Source organism: Adiantum capillus-veneris, chromosome 5 (assembly GCF_014529385.1).
Source record: "Adiantum capillus-veneris isolate H3 chromosome 5, ASM1452938v2, whole genome shotgun sequence".
Lineage (NCBI taxonomy): Eukaryota > Viridiplantae > Streptophyta > Polypodiopsida > Polypodiales > Pteridaceae > Adiantum > Adiantum capillus-veneris.
In genome coordinates, this window is record NC_140935.1 from 35,185,804 (window position 1) to 35,206,219 (window position 20,416).

Below are 20,416 nucleotides of genomic sequence, written 5' to 3' on the forward strand. Positions count from 1 at the left end.
ATGGTGGAGTATGTCAACTCCCAAAAGCCACCCACCATATCGGCGGTAATACACCATACTATGGTGGCCTCTCAAATCAATTTCCAAACAGGGGCTAAAAGAAATAATAAGCCCACAAAAAACAAGGGTTCCAATGAGCCTAAGGGGAAGGACAATGTCCAAAAGTTTCCTAAGGGCAACTCCAACAAAGCTAAAGAGAAGGGAGTTTACAAAGGTAAAAATAAACTCTCTCTTGAAGAGCTTAAGCGTTATCACAAAGATAACCGGTGTTTCAAGTGCGACGAACAAGGGCGTGCGTACCACGCTTGTCCCCAAAAGAACACCCGCCATGATCCTCCTAGAGCTACCTTGGTTGAAATCCAAGAGGAGGAAACTCACCACAAAGGATATCCTCTATGCCATGCTTGGGGAAAGATCAGAGAACATGATGCTTTTATTCTCTTTGACCCTGGTTCTACTCACAATTTTATATCTATAGAGTTGGCCACCAAGCTAGGCATACAAGCCTACGAGATGGGAGATGTTCTACCCGCAGACAATGCTTTCAAGGGGCAAGAAGCTTCAGTCACTCCCTTAATCGGGAAATTGAAGCTCCATGTCCAAAGCTATGTGGACAAAGAGGATTTCTTTATCTCTCCTCTCAAGCATGAGGATGTAATCCTAGGGGCACCATGGTTTGATCACCTAGCTGCCAATGTTAAATTCCCTAAAAGGAGAATGTCCTTTAAGTTTAGGGAAAAAGATATGTATATAGATGCTAAGGAAATGGGTAACACTATACCCATTGTACATACATGAGCTTTCAACAAGTCAATAAAGAGCTCTATTTCCGTGCACATGATTTTTGTTAAAGATTCTCAAAATGAACCTAATGCTTTAGCAAAAGAAAATAAAAGCAACCAGAAGGAATTAGAGTTATCCAATTTTCTCAAGGGGTTTCAAGATGTCTTTATTGACGACATCCCTTGTGAGCTACCTCCTAAACGAGGTAGTGATGACCATGCAATTGAACTTCTTCCAAGAAGTTCACCGCCTAACAAACATCCTTATAGAGTTTCTCAAGCTCAACAAGAGGAGATTATACAGCAAGTGCATGAGTTAGTTGAGAAGGGCATAGTTAGGCCTAGCTCATCTCCATTTTTCTCACCTGTGCTATTAGTGCAAAAGAAAGACGGCACATATCGCATGTGTGTTGACTATAAAGCACTAAAAAGGATCACTATCAAGAATAGGTTTCCTGTTCGACGGGTAGAAGACCTATTTGATAAGTCATATAAGGATAGTTGATCAAGACATTGTAAAGACCGCATTTTGCACCATGTTTGGTCTTTATGAATACATTGTCATGCCTTTTGTCTTGACTAATGCACGAGCCACATTCAACCGCTTGATGGAGAAGTTGTTCAAGCCTCACCGAACCTTCACTGGAGTGTTCTTTGATGATATTATCATCTACTCTAATTCATTAGACGAACACAAGCAACACCTCCAGGTAATATTTCAAGTTTTAAGAGAGAATAAACTTTATGTTAATCGAAAGAAAAGTGAATTTTTCTTGCAAGAGATTTAGTATTTAGGTCACATTATCTCTCAAGATGGCATCCAAATGGATCCATCAAAGTTAGAGGTAATAAAAGGATGGCCTAAACCAAGGAATCTTCATGAACTAAGAAGCTTTATAGGTATGTGTGCATACTATAGACGCTTCATAGAAAAGTTCTCACAAATTGCGGGACCATTACACTACCTAACAAAGAAAAGCGTTAGGTATACATGGTCTGCTAAGGAGAACAACGCTTTCAAAAAGATTAAAGAAAAGCTTGTCTCTCAACCTGTGCTTACACTACCGGATCTCTCAAAGCCATTTGAGGTCCAATGTGATGCAACAACAAGTTATGAAAAATGACAACAAAATCATGCAAACGACAACTCAAGTCCAATTTTCCGAAAAACATGATAACGGGGCCACATTTTGAAGATTATTTGAAAAAATACCATATTATTTAATGACTTACTTCAATTTTTTTATAAAAAATACCCACTTTCAGACATTATAAAATTCACTTAAGCACTGAAATTAAAAAAACTTTTAAAAAATCACTACATTTAAGGGATTCCAAAACGTTCACACTTCATTAATGATTCCAAGACAAAATAAATTACAATAATTGAAAAGGAGAAAAATTCCCCTTGTAATGTCTAGGAGAGAACTTTGACCTTTTGCTTCAACATCTCAATGGTTGTTTTGCGTAAGTAACCAGATTTCTTTAAGTCAGACCCATACACAAGGATTTCCACATCCTCTAGATTAAGTGTGTCCACACGACGAGAACTTCCTGATTTTTTTCCCTTTTTGCTTGGTTTCACCATCTCAGGATCATATTTTCCTTTCAATGGATCTTCTGCAGTTGTTCGGTACCAATGCACTTCCATGCCATTCAATACATCGTGCTCTTTGAAAACTTTTATGACTTTTGCAAGCCAAAAGGGATGATCATTTTCATCGTTTGTGGCAAGAACTGCAATCATTGTGCCCTCTTTTATCTCATTTACATCTCCTTCCTACATTTCTCTCTCCTGTTGTCGATGCTCTTCCTTGGGCCAACATACATCTCCCTTGTTTCTCCATGAATAAGAGATAACAAATCTGCTGAAATCTAGACATTGTTTGCACCACTAGCCACAACATTACCACTCCTTTCGCAAAGACCAGCATGGTGCCATGCAAATGCATGTTCAAGCTAAAACGTGTCATCCTTGAGCTCTTCAACCAGCTTCACCTGCTTTGTAAAAAAAACTCTCCCACCATTCTAGAGAGCTTGCTGGGAAATACACATGTGCACCATGTATTGTCTCCTTGATCTCATTTAGGCATTGTAGAGGATCAATAGGACGGTTCTCCCTCTCAGCTTTTTGCGTCTCGCTTGTTGTAAAGAGCAACATGTACTTTGCTCGTTGAATTTCACAATCAGGAACAAACAATAAGCACTTCAAGCCCTTCACTGGCAACCAATCTTCAGAGTCTGAGTATTTTTTACACCACATGAGTGTCTGTTCCTCTACCTGCTTGATTCTAAATTGATGTTGAAAACTATGATCATTGAGATGTGCAAATGATGGCATGTTAGTGGCGGCACCAATCAAAAAATACCTAAAATCATATGTTTCTTCCACAATTTTAATGGAGGGCTTGGGAACATAGGCATCTTCCAGAAAGACGCAGATTTGTGGAAGGTCAAATGCGCTTTTCTTTGCCAACTTGACCGAGAACCTGCTAAACATTTGGTCAATTTGGTCATGTGTGTGTCCCACTAGTAAAAACCCAAGCTTCACTTTTTTGAATATCTTCCTTTGCACCAGCATATTCAAGTATGCAAGGAGAACTTGGTTTTTATTTTCTCTACTAGTGTTATCAAGCTGTAAGTAAAGGAAAGGTGGTAGTTCACCTTGCCATTCTTCAATGATGTTCTGAATGATGGTGATTGTCAAATTAGGATCATTATGAATATTTGGAAAATTAATAAAGATCCTGGATGACATGACACCATTGAAAACTAAGGCTCCAACAACATGGAGCTGGATGAAGTTTTCCTCTTTGAGATTCTTTGGAGGACGCATAAAATGTGGCAACATTGTTTTCTTATGATCCATGCCATCGATGACTAGGCCTAGATATTTGTCTTTCTTCTCTAAACACTTTTTCCTATGCTTTGCTAGCTTTTGGCGCTCTGTACTTTGTTGCTCCCTGTGAATTTTCAATGCTTGTAGAATGGGCACTGTAAAAGAGTTTGAAGAGTGTTAGATTTTTGAAAATTTTGAGAGAAGTAATTTAATTTAACTAACAAAACTAAAATAACTTACATTTCTCCTCCGTAGTCTTTGCTGTGTCTCGGTTTGCTTTTAACTTTGCACATATCTGGCAAACACCCATCCTGCTCTTCTTGGGAATTTTAGCATCATGAAATTCTTGTCTCCAAATTCGCAAGAAGGATGGTAGCGAAAGAGCGGAGTTTAGACTATCTTTTTGTGACTCCACATATAAATTGTATACCTCTTGCTTAGTAAATTTGTCGGGTAGGTGTGTGAAGTTTGAGTTAGGTAGCACTTCTCCATTAAAGGTGATGAAACTTCCCAACCATTGTTTGAGGAAACAATATTGGGGGGTTTCATGTGTGCTAAATGCTAAAGAAACACTTTCTTGGCTCATATTTGATATGATTTTTTGAATTCTTAAATTGCATATGCCAAATACCTTTAGGAAACTCGCTTTGCAAACAACAACATGCGATACAGCATATTTTGTTGAGGAGGTGGAGCAGCGTATACATGACCTCAAGAATACATTCGGTGGACCCCTCTTTAATTTGAAAAAATTGTTACGCTCTTGTTGGATTTTCTGAAAGCCTAAGCTTCTCAAACAGTTTTTGGCACAACAAAACTCTCTAGCTGTTGCTCGAACTTCTCGCCTTGAAAGAAGTCGTTGTTTTCTCTGACCTCTTATCCCTTGAGTCTGCCGTTGCTCATGGTATGTGTTGTTAACTGCTTCATTCCCATGAAGATGCTGTAGTTCTTCTTCGACCACATCAAATGAAACTCTTCTTGAGCACCGTTTAGAAATTGGAGTTCCCTCACTATCAAGAAAAGTTGTGTTTATAGAAGGTGTTAGTGACATAGAAGGACAAAAAGGTTCTACATTACTAGGACTACTTAGAAGCTCCATTTGGTAGAGTGTGACAAACAAAATCAAGCAACTTGCATGATTATAGCTCTAAAGGGAGACTTAATAGGGGGTTTTTAATAAAATATATTTTTAAAAATAATTAAAATATATTTTATTAAAAAATAAGAGGCTTTAAAAGGGGACGAAGGTCTCATTTTTCAGATGCATTTCAAATAACAAAAACTAGGTCACTTAAATTTTTTTAGTGCTAAAACAAACTGTGTTTTTTAATAAGTAATTTTTTAAAAAAGTGAAGCACATTATAATGACTAAAATCTAAAGTGGAACAAAAATTTGGATTCCAAAATCCTATTGTTTATTTTCATAAAATAACAAACTTTTAGAATCTTTTCAGTTAAAAAAGCTAAATTGTACAAAAAGACATGTCTTACTGGTTCAATTTTTTCAAGAGAGACAAGAGTAGTATAACTTCTTCTAGAATTGAAGCCTATGATAAAGTTGGATTCCAGAATCCAACATTTAAGGCCAATATTGCATGTGAAATGCAACTTGTCAATCAAGGTGGATTCTAGAATTCAACTTTGTGCAATCTTTGGTGTTATGATTGCAAATTTTTAGAAACATGGATTTTAGAATCCAATTTTGAGTTTTAGGAATCCAACTAAGAGGATTCTAGAATTTAAGTCCACAAAAAAGTGGATTCTGGAATCCAAATTTTTGGAAAGTGGATTCCGGAATCCAGGTTTATGAATGAAGTGGATTCCAGAGTCCAAATTTTTGTAAAACTGGATTCTAAAATCCTTTTTTACGCAGATTGTGGATTCTAGAAACCGTTTTTATGTAGATTATGGATTCCAATATCCGTTTTTACGGAGACTGTTGATTGCAGAATCCGTTTTTACTGAAACTCTAGTCTCCAGAATCCGTTTTTACAAAAATTGTGGATTTCGGAACTCGTTTTTACAGAGACTATGGATTCCAGAATCCGATTTTTTTTTTAAAAATGGATTCTGGAATCCAAAAACTATAACGTTTAAGGCAAAGAACGTACACAGACACACCCCTCTAGCAAACGTGACAAGACAAGAGAAGCAGTAGCGTCTAGAGCCACAAACAGGGGAAAAAGGTATGCAATTGGTTTTTTTCATTAAAAGCCATGCACAGATGATGAAAAAGAGAGCACTTTGGTGGTGCGTAGATGGAAAAAACGACAACAGGATGGCGACGAGCGCATGCTGTCTCAATTTTTTTTTCCAAAACAAACATGCACATGTCAGATCCATCATGCCGATAGTGTTTTGATGGCATGATGGATCTGACATGTGCATGTTTGTTCTGGAAAAAAAATTGAGACAGCATGCACTCGCCGCCATCCTGTTGTTGTTTTTGCTCTTCTAACATTGACCAATATGCTCCATTGTTATGTCCCTCTCGTGCTTCTTTGGTATTCCAAATGGATTCTAGAATCCACTTGAGTCTAGACGTGTTTGCAAACATATTTGTTTCTTTATCCTTACCATACTTACTTTGAAGTTCCAAACCATCGTTTTTTTTAACTTTCTACTAAGTTCTAGATAGCACACAACACTTTCCTGTATAGGGAGATTCCACAAACCTAAACTCTTATCTTGTTGCATCTCATGGAATCTAAACTACATTTCACTCTTGATATGACTACAAGAGGCTCTTTATAAACCCAAATTCTACACCTTTTATATCATTTTTTGGCATCATAACGCATTCTTATACTTTATTTTGTCTATATGCTAATCTTTCTTTGTCATGATTGTGTCTTTTTTGAAGGTCATGGCATCTCACTCGCAACAATTTCAAGCAAGTAAAAGGCTTAAAGTGACTTCAAAGCGGCAAACTTCCGGTCAACCTCAACTAGGTTCAAGCTCAGGGGGGCACTCAGGTACACTAATATCTTCTCAGCAATTTCCTGCACCACGAAGCCCAAGCCTTCAAGAAACACGGATTTTTAGAAGTTCTCCTCATTCTTCTCGTTGGGAGCTTCTTGCTAGAGAACAATTTCCTCGTCAGCCATCGACTGAGCTCACTAGAGAGCATCACCAGAAGGAGCCAAAGGACAAGAGTATAGAACCCACACCTAGAGGAAAAGCAATAACCCTTCAAAGCTCAAAAGAAACAAATATTTGGGGTAATGTTCCTACAAAACCCAAATATGAGCATGCTTGGGCGTTTTACATTGGGCGTCCTGGGGATGAAAAGCAATTGATTGATTCAACAACTCCTTTTTTAATTGTTACGAAACATAAAGGACCTTCAAGTGATGTCAATAAGTTTACTCTTGCTGGGCACATCGATAAAGTACAAGAGTACAAAGGCAAAAACAGGATATATTTTCTTGTTCAACGTAATGACTCAAGTCTCCTTGTTGTTCTTGTTCTATTGAAAGACTTTGAGATCACTAAAGTGAATCCTGTAAGCACAAGAGACTTGATGATTGATGCCATGCAAACATGAGGCTTGGTAAGAAGTCAATTTTTATTGTTCCTTTTTTTTCTTTTGTGTTTTAGCTTGAAATATTCAAGGAACTTCATTGTTTATGGTTGTAGACATTTGGGAGAGCCTATACTGAAGTGACGGAGAGCTTTTTTGGCTCAGAGAAGACATCTTCAAGCGACTACATGGAAGAAGAAGGAGAGGAGGAAGAAAATTCAAGTTCTTCTAGTGATAAAGAGGTTCAAAGGGACATACCCCCCTCAAAAGTGATCCAAACCCCTGCTACAAGCAAGAAACAAAGTAAAAAGTCAGGTAAACCAAAAGAGTCTAAGTTTCTTCCTGAATCAGAGATTGTTCCATCTGGTCCTGGTGCCCCTTTACCTGATACAAGAGATTCAAGCTCTTTAAATGTTATGAGAGAAAGGGTTAAACAAAACAACATGGTAGATCCTTTGTCCATATTTTTGCCCATAAGTGTAATTGAACGTCCACCTGTGGATCCTTACACAGGAAAACGATCCTTAGAGGTTCGTGCCGTTATTGAGAAACATGTTCATAACCTAAAGTTCAAAATGAAAAACAATCCAAATGCCATTGTGTTACCTTTGCTTGTTTTGGTGGATAGACAGCAGTGTCCTACAAAAAAAGGCCAATGCTAAGTCCTATAGATATTGGGTTCTTGGGGGCACTCACTCATTGATTGCGAAGCAAGAGCTTGCTGCAGAGTATGAGCATGTGGACACATACAAAATGGCCATGTGTTGGGTGTATGCTGGCTTAACACTAGGTTGGTAATGGGACACTTTTATGTCCTGGGACACTTTTATGTCCTGGGACACGTTTATGTCCTGCTAAGTGACCATTTTCCTTGAATTATATTAAGAGTTTCAAAATGGATTTTGAGGTTCTATCTATCCAAAAAAACTTGAAATTTTTTTGGAATATCAACTCCATCTTTAACCTTGTCCTTGCACAACATTTCACAACCTAAACTGTGTGAAAAAACGGGTCCTGTTTTTGGCTTTTTGCAACTATACCACTCTAGAATTCATGTTTGTGAGGTTTATAATGCTAGAGAAATATCTTTAGTAGTCCTCAACATGTCCTGATGCTTCTAGGGATAAATAAATATTAAAGTTGTAAGTTATGACCAAATTACAAAAATTGTCAAATCCTGTTTTTTAGCTAATTTTAGCTCTTCTATGATTTTTTTGGTGGCTTTCATGATATCCAAATGCAGTTTTGATTTTCTATGTCGCATATTGTAACATAAAGCTAATATTACTTGAGTTTTGGGGCACCTAATACCCTATTTTGCATAGTACACAACGATGGTTGATTTTTTCAATTATAGAAGAAAACGAAACATTCTAGTATATCAAGTATAGCTTTTTCAATATTTCTAGTTTCTTGTGATAACTATATGCATTTTGTAGGTAGTAACCATATCTAGTCAAAAGGATCAAATTTGGCTAGATATTGAATAGTTTCTATGGGATTCTACAACTCATAATGTTGAACCCAGTTTTTTCATGTTTGCTGTATTTAGCACTTCATCTTTGTCCCCAAGATTCCCCTTGGTAAGAGATGTATTATTCTTTTGACATGCTCCATGGATCCTTATGAACCTAAAGGACAACAAGGAACTAAGAAAACATGCATATATTATTTGTATTGGGTGTGGCTATAGAAACTTTGATGATAGGTGTTAACCCTCACGGCACACGGACACCCTATCGCCTACGATGGACGTGTATTATGTATTTGGTAGAGTCAGGTACCGGGCTTGTCGGACCAATAGGGAAAGGTAGAGTGATCACTGATGAGAGGCGCACTTTAACACGAACATGCTAGGGTTAGTTGGTTAAGCATGGGCGCCCAAGTGTGAATGGGGTGAGCTCTATAAAAAAAGCCAACTAAACCCTTTTTTACTCATTCTTCATGCAATAAAGATGGTTGCTCTTGCTCCATCTATCTTCTTTCTTTTTTCACCTCCTTGTGTGTGTGTGTGTGTGTGAGAGAGAGAGAGAGAGAGAGGGGGAGTGTGTGTGCGATCGAGCATTACGAAGGCACGACGGCGGCGAAGCGGTTGAGCGCGGCACGACTGCAGCTTCTTCTTCATCGCGACGAGGAATCCACCACAAAGGCGAGCGTAGAGCGGTGAGTGACACACCCTTTGTTTTCTTGAGCTTGCTAGTTTAGGCTTGTTGTGTGCTTGGAGCCGTTTGTGGCTCACATACGGTGTATTGGCAAGTCCCTTGCTTCGACAGTGCGGCAAGGAGCACACAATAGGTTTGCAGATTGGTAAAAATTCAACTTTTTTGTACCTATTTCTTTTGGCAAAACAAAAAATAGTGAGTGAGAAGCAATCATATGTTCTGATCACCAACCCATTGAAGTTAACTAGGGAATTTATCTCAAGTCCTACAAAAATCCCTAATCTTATTTTTATGCAACAAAACATAAGAAATGAGTGTTTTGATGAAAATGTACTGGTCCGTCAACTTTGGAGGCTTGGTGTGACCAAAAGATGAGAAATTTTACAAGTTTCTTATTTTTTCCTTGTGTAGTAGGCCTTGAACTATAACCTCATGAAAGGATTTTACAAAATGAGTGGATCTACTATGGTTTTGGATGTTTATTACCCTGAAAGGACACATTTATGTCCTGTTAGGTTACCAACCTGTTAGGTTACCAACCTAGTGTTAACAGATGAGGAGGCAAAGGTTCTTGCCCTTGACCATAACATTGACTCAGACTTTCATTTGGAGATGTCTTTCATTCAAAAGATAAGATTCTTTCATAATGAGTGGGTTGATACCATTAAGCGTGGTGGAAAAGTCGATGACAATTTTCGAGTAGCACTTTGTGAAAAGTGTGGCCTTGAAGTGAAAAAGAAAGGTGGTCGTGGAGCAAGTCAAAAGCCTAATACTAAACAGTATGACAACTATTTTCAACTTGCCTTTCGAGATGGAGAAGTTTGGGACTTACAAGAGGAGATCTTCAAGCTACATGAGCAGGGAAAGCTAAAGGGTCAAAAGCTAAGCAAGTCCCATGCATCTTTCAAAGGAAAAGGTGTCTCAAAAGAGGATTCACCAAAGCCCATCCCCGAAGATATGAAAATAACACCATGGAGACAATTGCAAGGAATACGTGAAAAATCATTGATTATTGCTATACTCTCATGTGTGAAGGGTGGAAGCATCTCTCTAGAGAAAATGGGAGAAGAATTTGAAAGGTTTGTAATTATAATGATTTGAAATATTCATTGATGTTTTTCTTTCTATCATGAATAATATTTGTCTTTGTCTATCATTAGGCAAAAGACCATGTTGCACATGCAAAGAATAATGATTGAAAAATTGAATTGCTCTAATTGGGACAAGGTGGTGCAGTACCATCCAGACTCAAGCAAACCCCATGTGTTGGAGAAGTACATGTTACTATTTTCTAACATGGTGAGTTGTTCCCCTTGGTTATAATTTCTTGTTATTTGGCTAGAAATGACTTTGAATATCTTCTAGTATTGCTTTTGATTATTTTGGACTCTTGTGATAGCCTTCTTACATTACATTTATGTGGCTTTGGATTCCAGAATACTAAGGTGACCCTTTAGTTTTTATAATCTTAAATCATTGTCCCATTTGTTGGTTTTGGGTTTGGATTCTAGAATCCCAAGAAACCCATTTGGATTCTGAAATCCAAAGTTCAAGTCTTTTTATTTTGCATGTGGTTGGATTTTAGAATCCCATGGATATTTAACTTGTGATTTATTTCATGGGTTTTAAAGCTTATTCTTTGAGGATTCTAGAATCCACTTACAAATTATAAAATCAACTCTAGTTAGACTTCATATTTATCTTTTTTTAATTAAGTCTTTTCCTTTTCTCTTATATCTTTGTTGTGTATTCTAGAACAAAGATCCAGAGGTTGCCATCAAGCAGATCCCTCTCGACTTTGAATAGTTCTTGTCACGGTGTCGTCTTGAGAGGCGAAGGAGACAACAACCCCAAATCTTTGAAATCACTCCTGGTCTCTCACTTTATATTCCGGATAATGTAGATGAGTCTCCATCTCATTGGTGTGTTCATGAAGGTAGGGTTGAAGAAATGAGCACATTTGTTACCCCACGGTCTTACACACTAGCCATTGCAGATGCTCCTTATGGTTTTAGTGCCCCAAACTCTGCCAATGATGATGTAAAGTACGGAGTATCTGCCTATAAAAAATTTATAGAGGCTTTTGGAAAAATAACTACTTGTGACACTTGGTCACTAGTATTTTTTCATGCCCATGATCAAATTACTGCAGCGCAAAAAGCTTTCACTGACTCAAACACGACATATCAAATGCTAACATGGTAAGTGAAACCTTTGATGTTTTATACTAGTAGTAAGGTGTTATTTTTTGCTTTCTTCTTACATTTGAGCTATTTTTCTGCAGGATAAAGCCAAACATTCATGGATATAAGCTTGATTGCCTTTCTTGGGCTTGTGAGTTTGCTACCATTGGATTTTACTCATCTATAGGTGTGCAGAGTATCTTCACATCAAAATGTCAAGTTTTTGAACGACCAGGAGTCTGCAAAAAGTTCAAACATACCGGTGCAGATGCACAAGGAGTCATAAATCCATATCAAAAGCCTCAACTTTTGATGATGGATTTGATTGATTTAGTCTCAATGAGAGGAGAATGGGTAATGGACCTCTTTGCGGGGACAGGCACTACAACTGTTAGTGCATTGAAGCAGGGCCGAAATGTGGTTGCTGTGGAATGTGATCCACTTCAAGTTAAATTTATTGAGCAACGAGTCACAGCTCTTAAGGAGTTACCAGATGAGTTCCAAGAGGTGGGAATGAAAAGCATGGCATCTGATCCTCGCTTCTTTGATGCATCTGGAGAGCCACAACCTCCAATTGGTAGTGAGAAAGTTGGGGGGATAGTTGATCTTGTGGATTTTGAACCAGATAATGTAGAGGTTGAGGAGCAAGCTAGTGACACTCCTCTTCAAATAACTTCAATGGGAGAGGAGACAAGGAATGAGGAGGAAGAAGATCTTCCCATTCAAGCATAGTTTTTATGACTTTAAACTCATCGAACTAGGTTTATGTTCAAAAACTTGACATTTTGATGTGAAGATACTTATTTTGATTTGTGCTTTTTATTATTCACTTAAATTCTCAATGTTTTCAAGTTTATATGGCATGTGATGGAGTTTCATTGTAAGAATAAGCTTTTTTGAGCTTGCTTGGAGAAAATCCATGCATGCAAGCCCAATATCTTCACATTTATGTTAGATGTTCTTCGTATATCTATTGCTTATGTAGTTATGAAAGCACCATGTCTATGAAATTTGATATGTAGAGTGACAATGTTGGTTAAGGACTACATTAAGATCAAAAAATTTGTTTTTATGGCCAATTTTAGAAACTAAAGAATTGTAGGCTATGCCTATGTTGTCTTTTTATTAAAATAATTAGCTTTTTTTAAAGATCAAGAATCCATCAAGTAGTGCTATAATATAGTAATATGACAAACTAGCTTTTTTATTAAAAGAAAAAAAAAACTATTTTCTATAATGCATTTTTCTACTTAAAAAGTGCTCTTTTTTATGTTGTTGTGAAATTTTGGATGCACCCTTGCAAATGACAACTCACGACTCGTGCTACTTTTTTATGACTTGCTGTTATGCTTGTGGTGATTGCCTTGGAGCTGTTTTGCTCCAAGAAGGGCACGCCATAGGCTATGAAAGTCGAAGGCTCGACCCTGTTGAGCAAGCTCTAGGAATATATGAAAATGAACTCCTTGTAGTTCTACATGCCTTAGACTCATGGAAGCACTGTTTATTGGGGATTCCTTTCATTCTGCGAATGGATCACCAAAGTCTTAAGTATTTCATGACGCAGACCAAGCTCAAATGAGGTGGGAAAATTTCGTTTCGCAATTTCATTTTCATATTGCTCACATTGTTGGCAAGCATAATCAAGTAGCTGATGCACTCTCAAGGCGGCCGAGAGTGAATGCGGTTTCCATAGCAACTCACAATGATCCATCTTCAATGATAGGTGAGTATGCTATTGATCCCAATTTTAGAGATGTGATTTTAGCCCTTGCATTAGGGAAGAAAGAGGAACCATTTACTTTACAAGATGGTTATCTTCTCTATGGCAATAGACTATGCATTACTAACTCACTACGTGAGAAAGTAATGTATGAATCTCATGCTCCTCCTTATGCAGGGCATAGAGGGATTCAGTCTAGCCTAAAGGGAATTGAAACATATTTCTATTGGCCTACCATGAAATCGAACATACAAGAGTATGTTTCTAAATGTGTGGTATGCCAAAAGAAAAAATTTGATAGAGGGAAGCAACCTGGATTGGTTCAACCCTTGCCAATCCCTAATTCACCATGGGAGAGCATATCCATGGATTTTATCTTTGGATTGCCTAAGTCTATCCATGGGAATACAGGAATATGGATGATAGTAGACAGGTTCAGTAAACAAGCTCATTTTACACCTGTCAAAAAGACTATCAAAGCCCATCAAATGGCAACCCTCTTCATTTCACAAATTTTCAAGTACCATGGCTTGCCAATGTCCATAGTGTCGGATAGAGATCCTAGAATGACCACTAATTTTTGGAAGGGTCTCTTTGAGAATTTAGGGACAAGGCTAAACTTCTTTTCGGCCTATCATCCACAAACGGATGGCCAAAGTGAAATAGCTAACCTAACAATTCTCGATCTACTAAAAGCCTATGTAACGGAAGTAGATCAAAGATCCCAATGGGAGAAGTACTTACCCTTAGTGGAGTATGCTTACAATAACACTATACATACTTCCACAGGAAAAGCACCTTTCGAGGTAATTGAGGGAAGATCAAAAAGTCCCTTGCTACTTAAGGTACATGGGAAGATCTTCGCTGCAGATGAGTATAGCCGAGACCTACAAGAATCTTTTCAAAAGATTAAGGATGCTATCTCTATCTCACAGCAAAGGCAAAAGGTTGTTGTTGACAAGCACAAAAGAGCCCAAGCCTTTAAAGAAAATGATTGGGTCTTATTAAAATTTCCCAAGGCTAAACTAAGGCACACGACAGGCAAGAATATTACGGGACACCAAAAGTACTATGCTAAACTAGCAAAAAGGTACTATGGTCCCTTCTAGATTCTTAGGCCAATCAATGAGATGGCCTATCAACTCAAGTTGCCCAATCATTGGCTCATACAAAATGCTTTCCATGTGAGCCTATTAAAGCCTTACAAAGGAGAGCCACCTCAAGAACCAACTACTAAAGACCCACCGGAGATCGAGGACCAAGAAGAGGTGCTGCAGCCCGAGTCCATTCTCCAACATGAAGACAAGGTATTAAGAGGTGGTAAGACTATCCGACGATATCTTATTAAGTTTAACAATTATCCTTTTGAAGATGCTGATAGCCGGATTTCGGGAAATCAAAGAAAAAAAGAAAAAAAACTCATTTCAACCCCCCCCACTCTCAGTACCCCCCCACCGTAACTCATCTCTCCCCCCTCCCGCCCTACGGGCATCAGATAAAACCCTCGCACTCTCTCTCCCCCATTTTCCCTACATACCCCCTACCCTAATATCTCTCTTCCCCCCGATTTTACCCCCCCCCCCCCCAGGCAGAAATTCAGAAAAACCCCCAACCCCTCTCTCGTGCTCCCTTGCTGTGAGCCGCGTGAGAACCCCCCCCCCCCCCCCCCCCCCCCCCCCCCCCCCCCCCCCCCCCCCCTCACTACACACTCACCCTAATAACCCCTCTCCCATTACCCTTTACCCTCTACCCTATCCTACCCCCCCTCTTTGGCCCGCCAATATTCCCTCCCCCGACCCCTCCTCCCTCTTCCCACCCACTCGCCTCACCCTCCTTCGGCTCATTCACACCCCCCTCTGCCTCATTCTCCCCCCCCGCCCGCGGATATATTCCCCCCCCCCCCCCCCCATTGACTTAACTTTCCTTCGTCCTTAAGCCCATGCAAGACACAACACCCTCCCCCCTCTCCCTCTCACCCACACAAACCCATGCCCCGCCATACCCCCTCTCTCCCTCACTCTCCCTCTCACACACTCTCTCTATCCCTTGTCCCCTCACCCCTCTCCCCTCCCCCTCTCCCTCACTCTCCCTCTCACGGCAGCGCCAAAGGCTCTCTCTCTCTCATCCGGATGCCGCCACAACACGCCAAAGCTTTCTCTCTCTCCCATGCGGGCAACGCTGCACCACACACAACACACACACACACACACACCCCAAAACACCCCCCCCCTCTCCCTCTCTCTTCTCATGCGCTGTGCGCCGCGTTGCATCCCACACACACACACGCGCCCTCTCTCCCCATGCGCAGTCCGCAGCCCACACACCCACACACACGTGCCTTGCGGCAGCACTTGAAACACACACACACACACACCCTACCACACACCTCCCCCCCGCTCTCCTTCTGCCATGCAAAACAATCCGCCATTTGCCACAAAAAAAGAGAAAATATATATAAATTATATACATATATACATTATATAACTCCCCCTCCCCTTTTCCCATGTTCCCACGCACACATGCTCCCACACATACATACATACACACACGCATAAACGCTTACGACATCGACAAACGAAAGAAGAAGGATCCAAAGCACGCGCCGCCAACGACAAAAAATAGAAAATGCGCCGAAGGCATGGCCCGGCCGACTCCGAAAAGGAGTACGCTCGACACCAACGCACCGGCAGCTCACCATTCGCCGACAACACGCAACCTCAATCCCATCTCAGTAATTTTAGGTTATTTTACCATTATCTTCAATTTTCACCCAAGCCATTGTAAATTCCCATTTTATAAATATCCTCTCTCTAGGTGAGGATGACAAAGGCCCACCTAGAGATTCCCATCTTTTAATAACCTCCCCCCAAAACAAAGCAAGGGTCAACCACACCGGGCCCACCACTTGCTTTGTCTCCCCGATTAAGATTACCCTAACCACTGGGATTACCATAATCCAAGCAGCCAACACCTATAAATTGGCACTGAGAGGTCACTATCGGGGGGGGGGGGGGGGGGGGGGGCAACTTATGTGGAACCAAGCATTGGGTAGAGTGTAGTAGGAGGGATTGACACCATCAACATCACGGGGAGGGGGTCTTGTGTGTTGGGTTTGCCTTGGAATTGCACTATGCAAAAGGGAACCACACCCATCTCTCGACTCCAATGGTCGATGCACACACGTATGCATGCTCTTGGAAATGAACAGTTGCAATCATTGAATCTCCCTAGAGAACGCACCAAGTAGGTTGCACCATCTCTTTCCCCTTTTTCTCTACCACCACGGCATGCCACCTTGTAAATATTGCAGAAATAATTCACCCTCACACCCCCGAGGTTGTTTTCATCAATTGCGAGTGTTCTGTGTGTGTGTGTGTGTGTGTGTGTGTGTGTGTGTAGAGGCTTTTGGTGTTCATATCATCGTGGGCTTTGCATCCTAGCTGCTCAAAGTTAGGTGGTGCCCCCTGTTCGCTTTACAGTGGCAGGCTCGAGGCGAGCCATTTGGCCCCCGGCGTTTTAGAGGCCGTCAGGGTTCGGGGTTCGCTTTGCGTCCGTCATTTGGTGCCCCCACTAAGGAGGGCTTTTCTAGGACCCCTTCAGTTTACAATGCTGAAAGTGACGCCCACTATCAATCATGGACGAGTGGCTAAAGGAATTTTCTAACTGGAGGACGGAAGAAGAAGAGACGAAGGAGGCCCTAGCCGCCTTCATTGAGGTGCTGCTACCAGGCTGCAGTTTCATCAACATTCAAGAGATAAATTCTCCATCTCGTATCACTCGTTCTAACTATAAATCGAAAGCATTAGGCAGGAGATTGGTGAGGTGCCATCACTGTTGTCAACCAAGGCACACGGTCAATGAGTGCCAGCAACGAAGGCGGCGGAAGGGCTGAAGTCTTCTACATTGACATTCATCGCAAGGAGGTCATTCACGTCAAGGAAGGAGAGCAGACGATAAGGCCTCTTTTCCCTAAAAAAACAGCAGTCAAAGATAAAACCCTGAAGTGGCCTAAAGGGGCTGCTCGAGCCAAGGGCAAGGAGAAAATAGGCTAGCCTGGAAACACATGACCCCGAAGGGAGAAGCATCTGGCCAAGCAAGTGCTTCAAGCTCAGAGAGCCGGGTTGTACCCACTTTGTCAAAGAAGAAGTCATCCGAAGGAAAGCGGCGGAAGGTCGCCTATCGATTTGCACGACGCATGTGAGTGCTACCAATCCACTTCGACACTCCAGAAGAAGAAGTGGTGAGAAGATTCCCATGTCCTAGAGAGGAGTGGTTCGGCTACTGCTCTCGCTGTTTTGGGAAGCGAGTGGAGGACCTTCCTCCCCTCCCTGTACAACTTATCCTGAAGAAGCTCTCTACCATGGGAGAGACCCAGTGGGCTAGAGATGAGCTGCAACTGAATGGAGTAGAATTCATGCAACACGCCGATTACGGAAATTACCTACAATTGTTGTTAGCCAAGAGACTGGGAGTGGTCAGACGCGTCGCCATCACCCCGTAGGTGCTGAGCAACGAAGGAAGGGTAGAACCCATGAAAGGTGACAGCCTCTTGTGGATGTGCCGAATCATCAACATTGGCACGGTAAGAGTGTAAGTAGGTATTTCACCCTTTGTGCATAATGGAAAACAGGTGACGGCATTCCCGTTCAGATTCCTGCAGCATATGCATGTGAACATCTATGTGGATAGGAAAGCTTCTACCAACAGAAGATCGTCTACCTATTTGGGGCGGCCGTACTAGGAGAAATCCTCAATTCCCCGAACCCCATCATTCTCCCCATACTAGATTACCATCATTCCTTTAATGTCTCTATTTTTATCCTGTTTTAGCCTATCCATTCGCCCCTGTAAGAAACCCCTATGAGCAGTTGCTGTTGATGTAAAAAAAAAAAGGGTTTGTAATTTCCCGAGTCACTACCATGACGAGCGTTTCTTTCCCCACGTTCTGTGGAAAGAAGGGTGAGGATCTCACCACTGATTTTTTGGATCATTTTGACATTGCGTGTGTCGTCTCCAACAAAGATGACGATGCTTCACGACTCAGAATTTTTCCTCTACTGATGAAAGTAGAGGCCAAGTCCTGGTACAATGCGTTGCCGCAGGCTACCAAGAATACATGGGATGTGTTAAGGGCTGCTTTTGTAAAGAGGTTTGGTGGAGGCACAACCTCGGAGAAGCTATGGCAGTTATTGACAGAATTAAAGCAGGCAGGCCTGCTGGAATACGCCACCTATGAATCAAAGTTTGTGGACCTATGGGAGAGATGGGTTGCCACACTGGAGGAAGGTGAAGGAGCGCCTAATTTCCTGAAGAAGGACCGTTTCATTGCTGGTCTATGGTCGCCGCTTAGAGAGAAGATGAAGGGAAGGTTTCCTACAACATATGAGTTGGCAGTCAAAGTAGCCCGCCTTAAAGACAAGAAGCTACGCATGCAAGCAAGAGTAAACGAGTCAGAGGAAACAAGCTCGGCCCGACCAACCCTAGTGGCTGCAACAGCCAACCATAGATTCCAACCATAGGAGACAGCAAAGGAGCAGCAAGACCTGCTGAGTCGCATCACCACCTAACTAGAGAGTTTATTTGTGCATCTAGTGCAGCAAGGGCATGCATCTGGCAGAAATCCAAAACAAGGAAGAGGAAAACGAAGGCAGAACCCAGAATACCACTGTTACAATTGCGGAGAAGACGGCCATGGAATGTACTACTGCCCACATCCAAGAAGGCAGAATTTTAATAGAGGGGGGAGACAGAATCAGATCTCTCCGCCAAGAGTGAGACCACCACCAAGACAACCAGGACCAATCCCAGCAATCCAAATCCTGTGACCACCTATACAACAGCAACCCCCACCCCAACCTCTCATTCCGCCACTACCCCCACCACCTGCGGTGAACCAAGTGGTGAGTGTCATTAGCTTAGAGGCTAAAGGGAAGGCGAAGGTAGAAGAGTCAGCTCGAGAGAAGCACAAAGGAAAAGCGAAGGTAGAAGAAGTGGATGCTATGGGAGTGAAACGTGCAAGACACGAGGAGGCATCTCAAAAGGAAGAGAAGATGAAAGGGAAGGCCGAGTCTAGCAAACAAGCAGCTAAACCACGACGGAAGATAGACATAGTGGAATTCTCACTAGGTGAGGAGGCACAACCCTATGACTTAGTTCAGGATGTGTTAATGCAGGGCCCGAAGATAACGTGGCCCCAATTACTCCACCTTGCACCCAGAATGAGGAGGCAATAGGGCAACGAATTTCAAACGTCTACATAGATGGTGGCGCGCAAATATGCGTAATGAGTGAAAAGATGATGCACCATCTAGGTCTAGAGGTAAGTAGGCCGGCACCCTGCCGCGCCAAGATGGCAAACAATGTAAGAGTAAAATGCGTAGGCATTGTAAATGCGGTCAAAGTAAAAGCATTCAATACAGAAGTGGAGGTAGACATCTTCGTCATGCCACACAAAGGGGAGGGCTACCCCATCATTCTTGGAAGGCCTTGGCTTATGGCCATGGAAGCAAAACAAGACTGGAGCACCGGGATGATCCAGATGAGGGATGCTAAAGGGAAGCCCATATTCTACGACATGAGGACTGGGAAGTAGCGCAATATGATCTTGGAGGCTTCAGAAGACGAGTCCACCAGCGACTCCTCGTCTACCTCAGGAGAAGACACAACCACCACCGATGGGAGTGACAGTAGCATCGAAGTAATGGCATTCATTCTTAAAGACCCAAACAGATTAACGCAATCTGAAGCAACCTCAGCAAACGAAGAGGGACCATCAGGTAAGTAGTCATTGGAGGATGCAAGTAAGCTACAAAAAATGCTCTCAAATGAGTTAACCAATGAAGAGAGGAAGGAGTATGTCTCCATGTTAGGCAACTTCACTACTTTGTTCATTGATGGCTATGATAAGATCACAGGAATTACAGTAGTGCAGCACCACATAAAGCTCAAGGAAGGCAGTAAACCCGTAGTACAGAAGCTCAGAAGACTTGGAGGGATTCAACAAGAGGCATTTCTTAAAGAAGTAAGGAGTTTTCTACAAGCAGGTTTCATCTACCCTGTCGAAGACTCAGAATGGGTCTCCTCAGTAGTAGTCACACCAAAAAAAAAGGTAAATAGAGAGTCTGTGTGGATTATAAACCTCTCAATGCAGCCACGAAGAGGGACCATTTCCCCCTCCCATTCCAGGATGAAATACTCAATGAAGTGG

The 20,416-nt window shown here is 41.5% G+C and overlaps 2 pseudogenes; one reads left to right on the forward strand and one right to left on the reverse strand.

The window, feature by feature from the left end:
* Positions 1–2,549: 2,549 nt before the first annotated feature.
* Positions 2,550–3,282, reverse strand: LOC147457133 (uncharacterized; annotated as a pseudogene).
* A 3,205-nt stretch (positions 3,283–6,487) lies between these two features.
* Positions 6,488–12,090, forward strand: LOC147457134 (uncharacterized; annotated as a pseudogene).
* Positions 12,091–20,416: the final 8,326 nt, after the last annotated feature.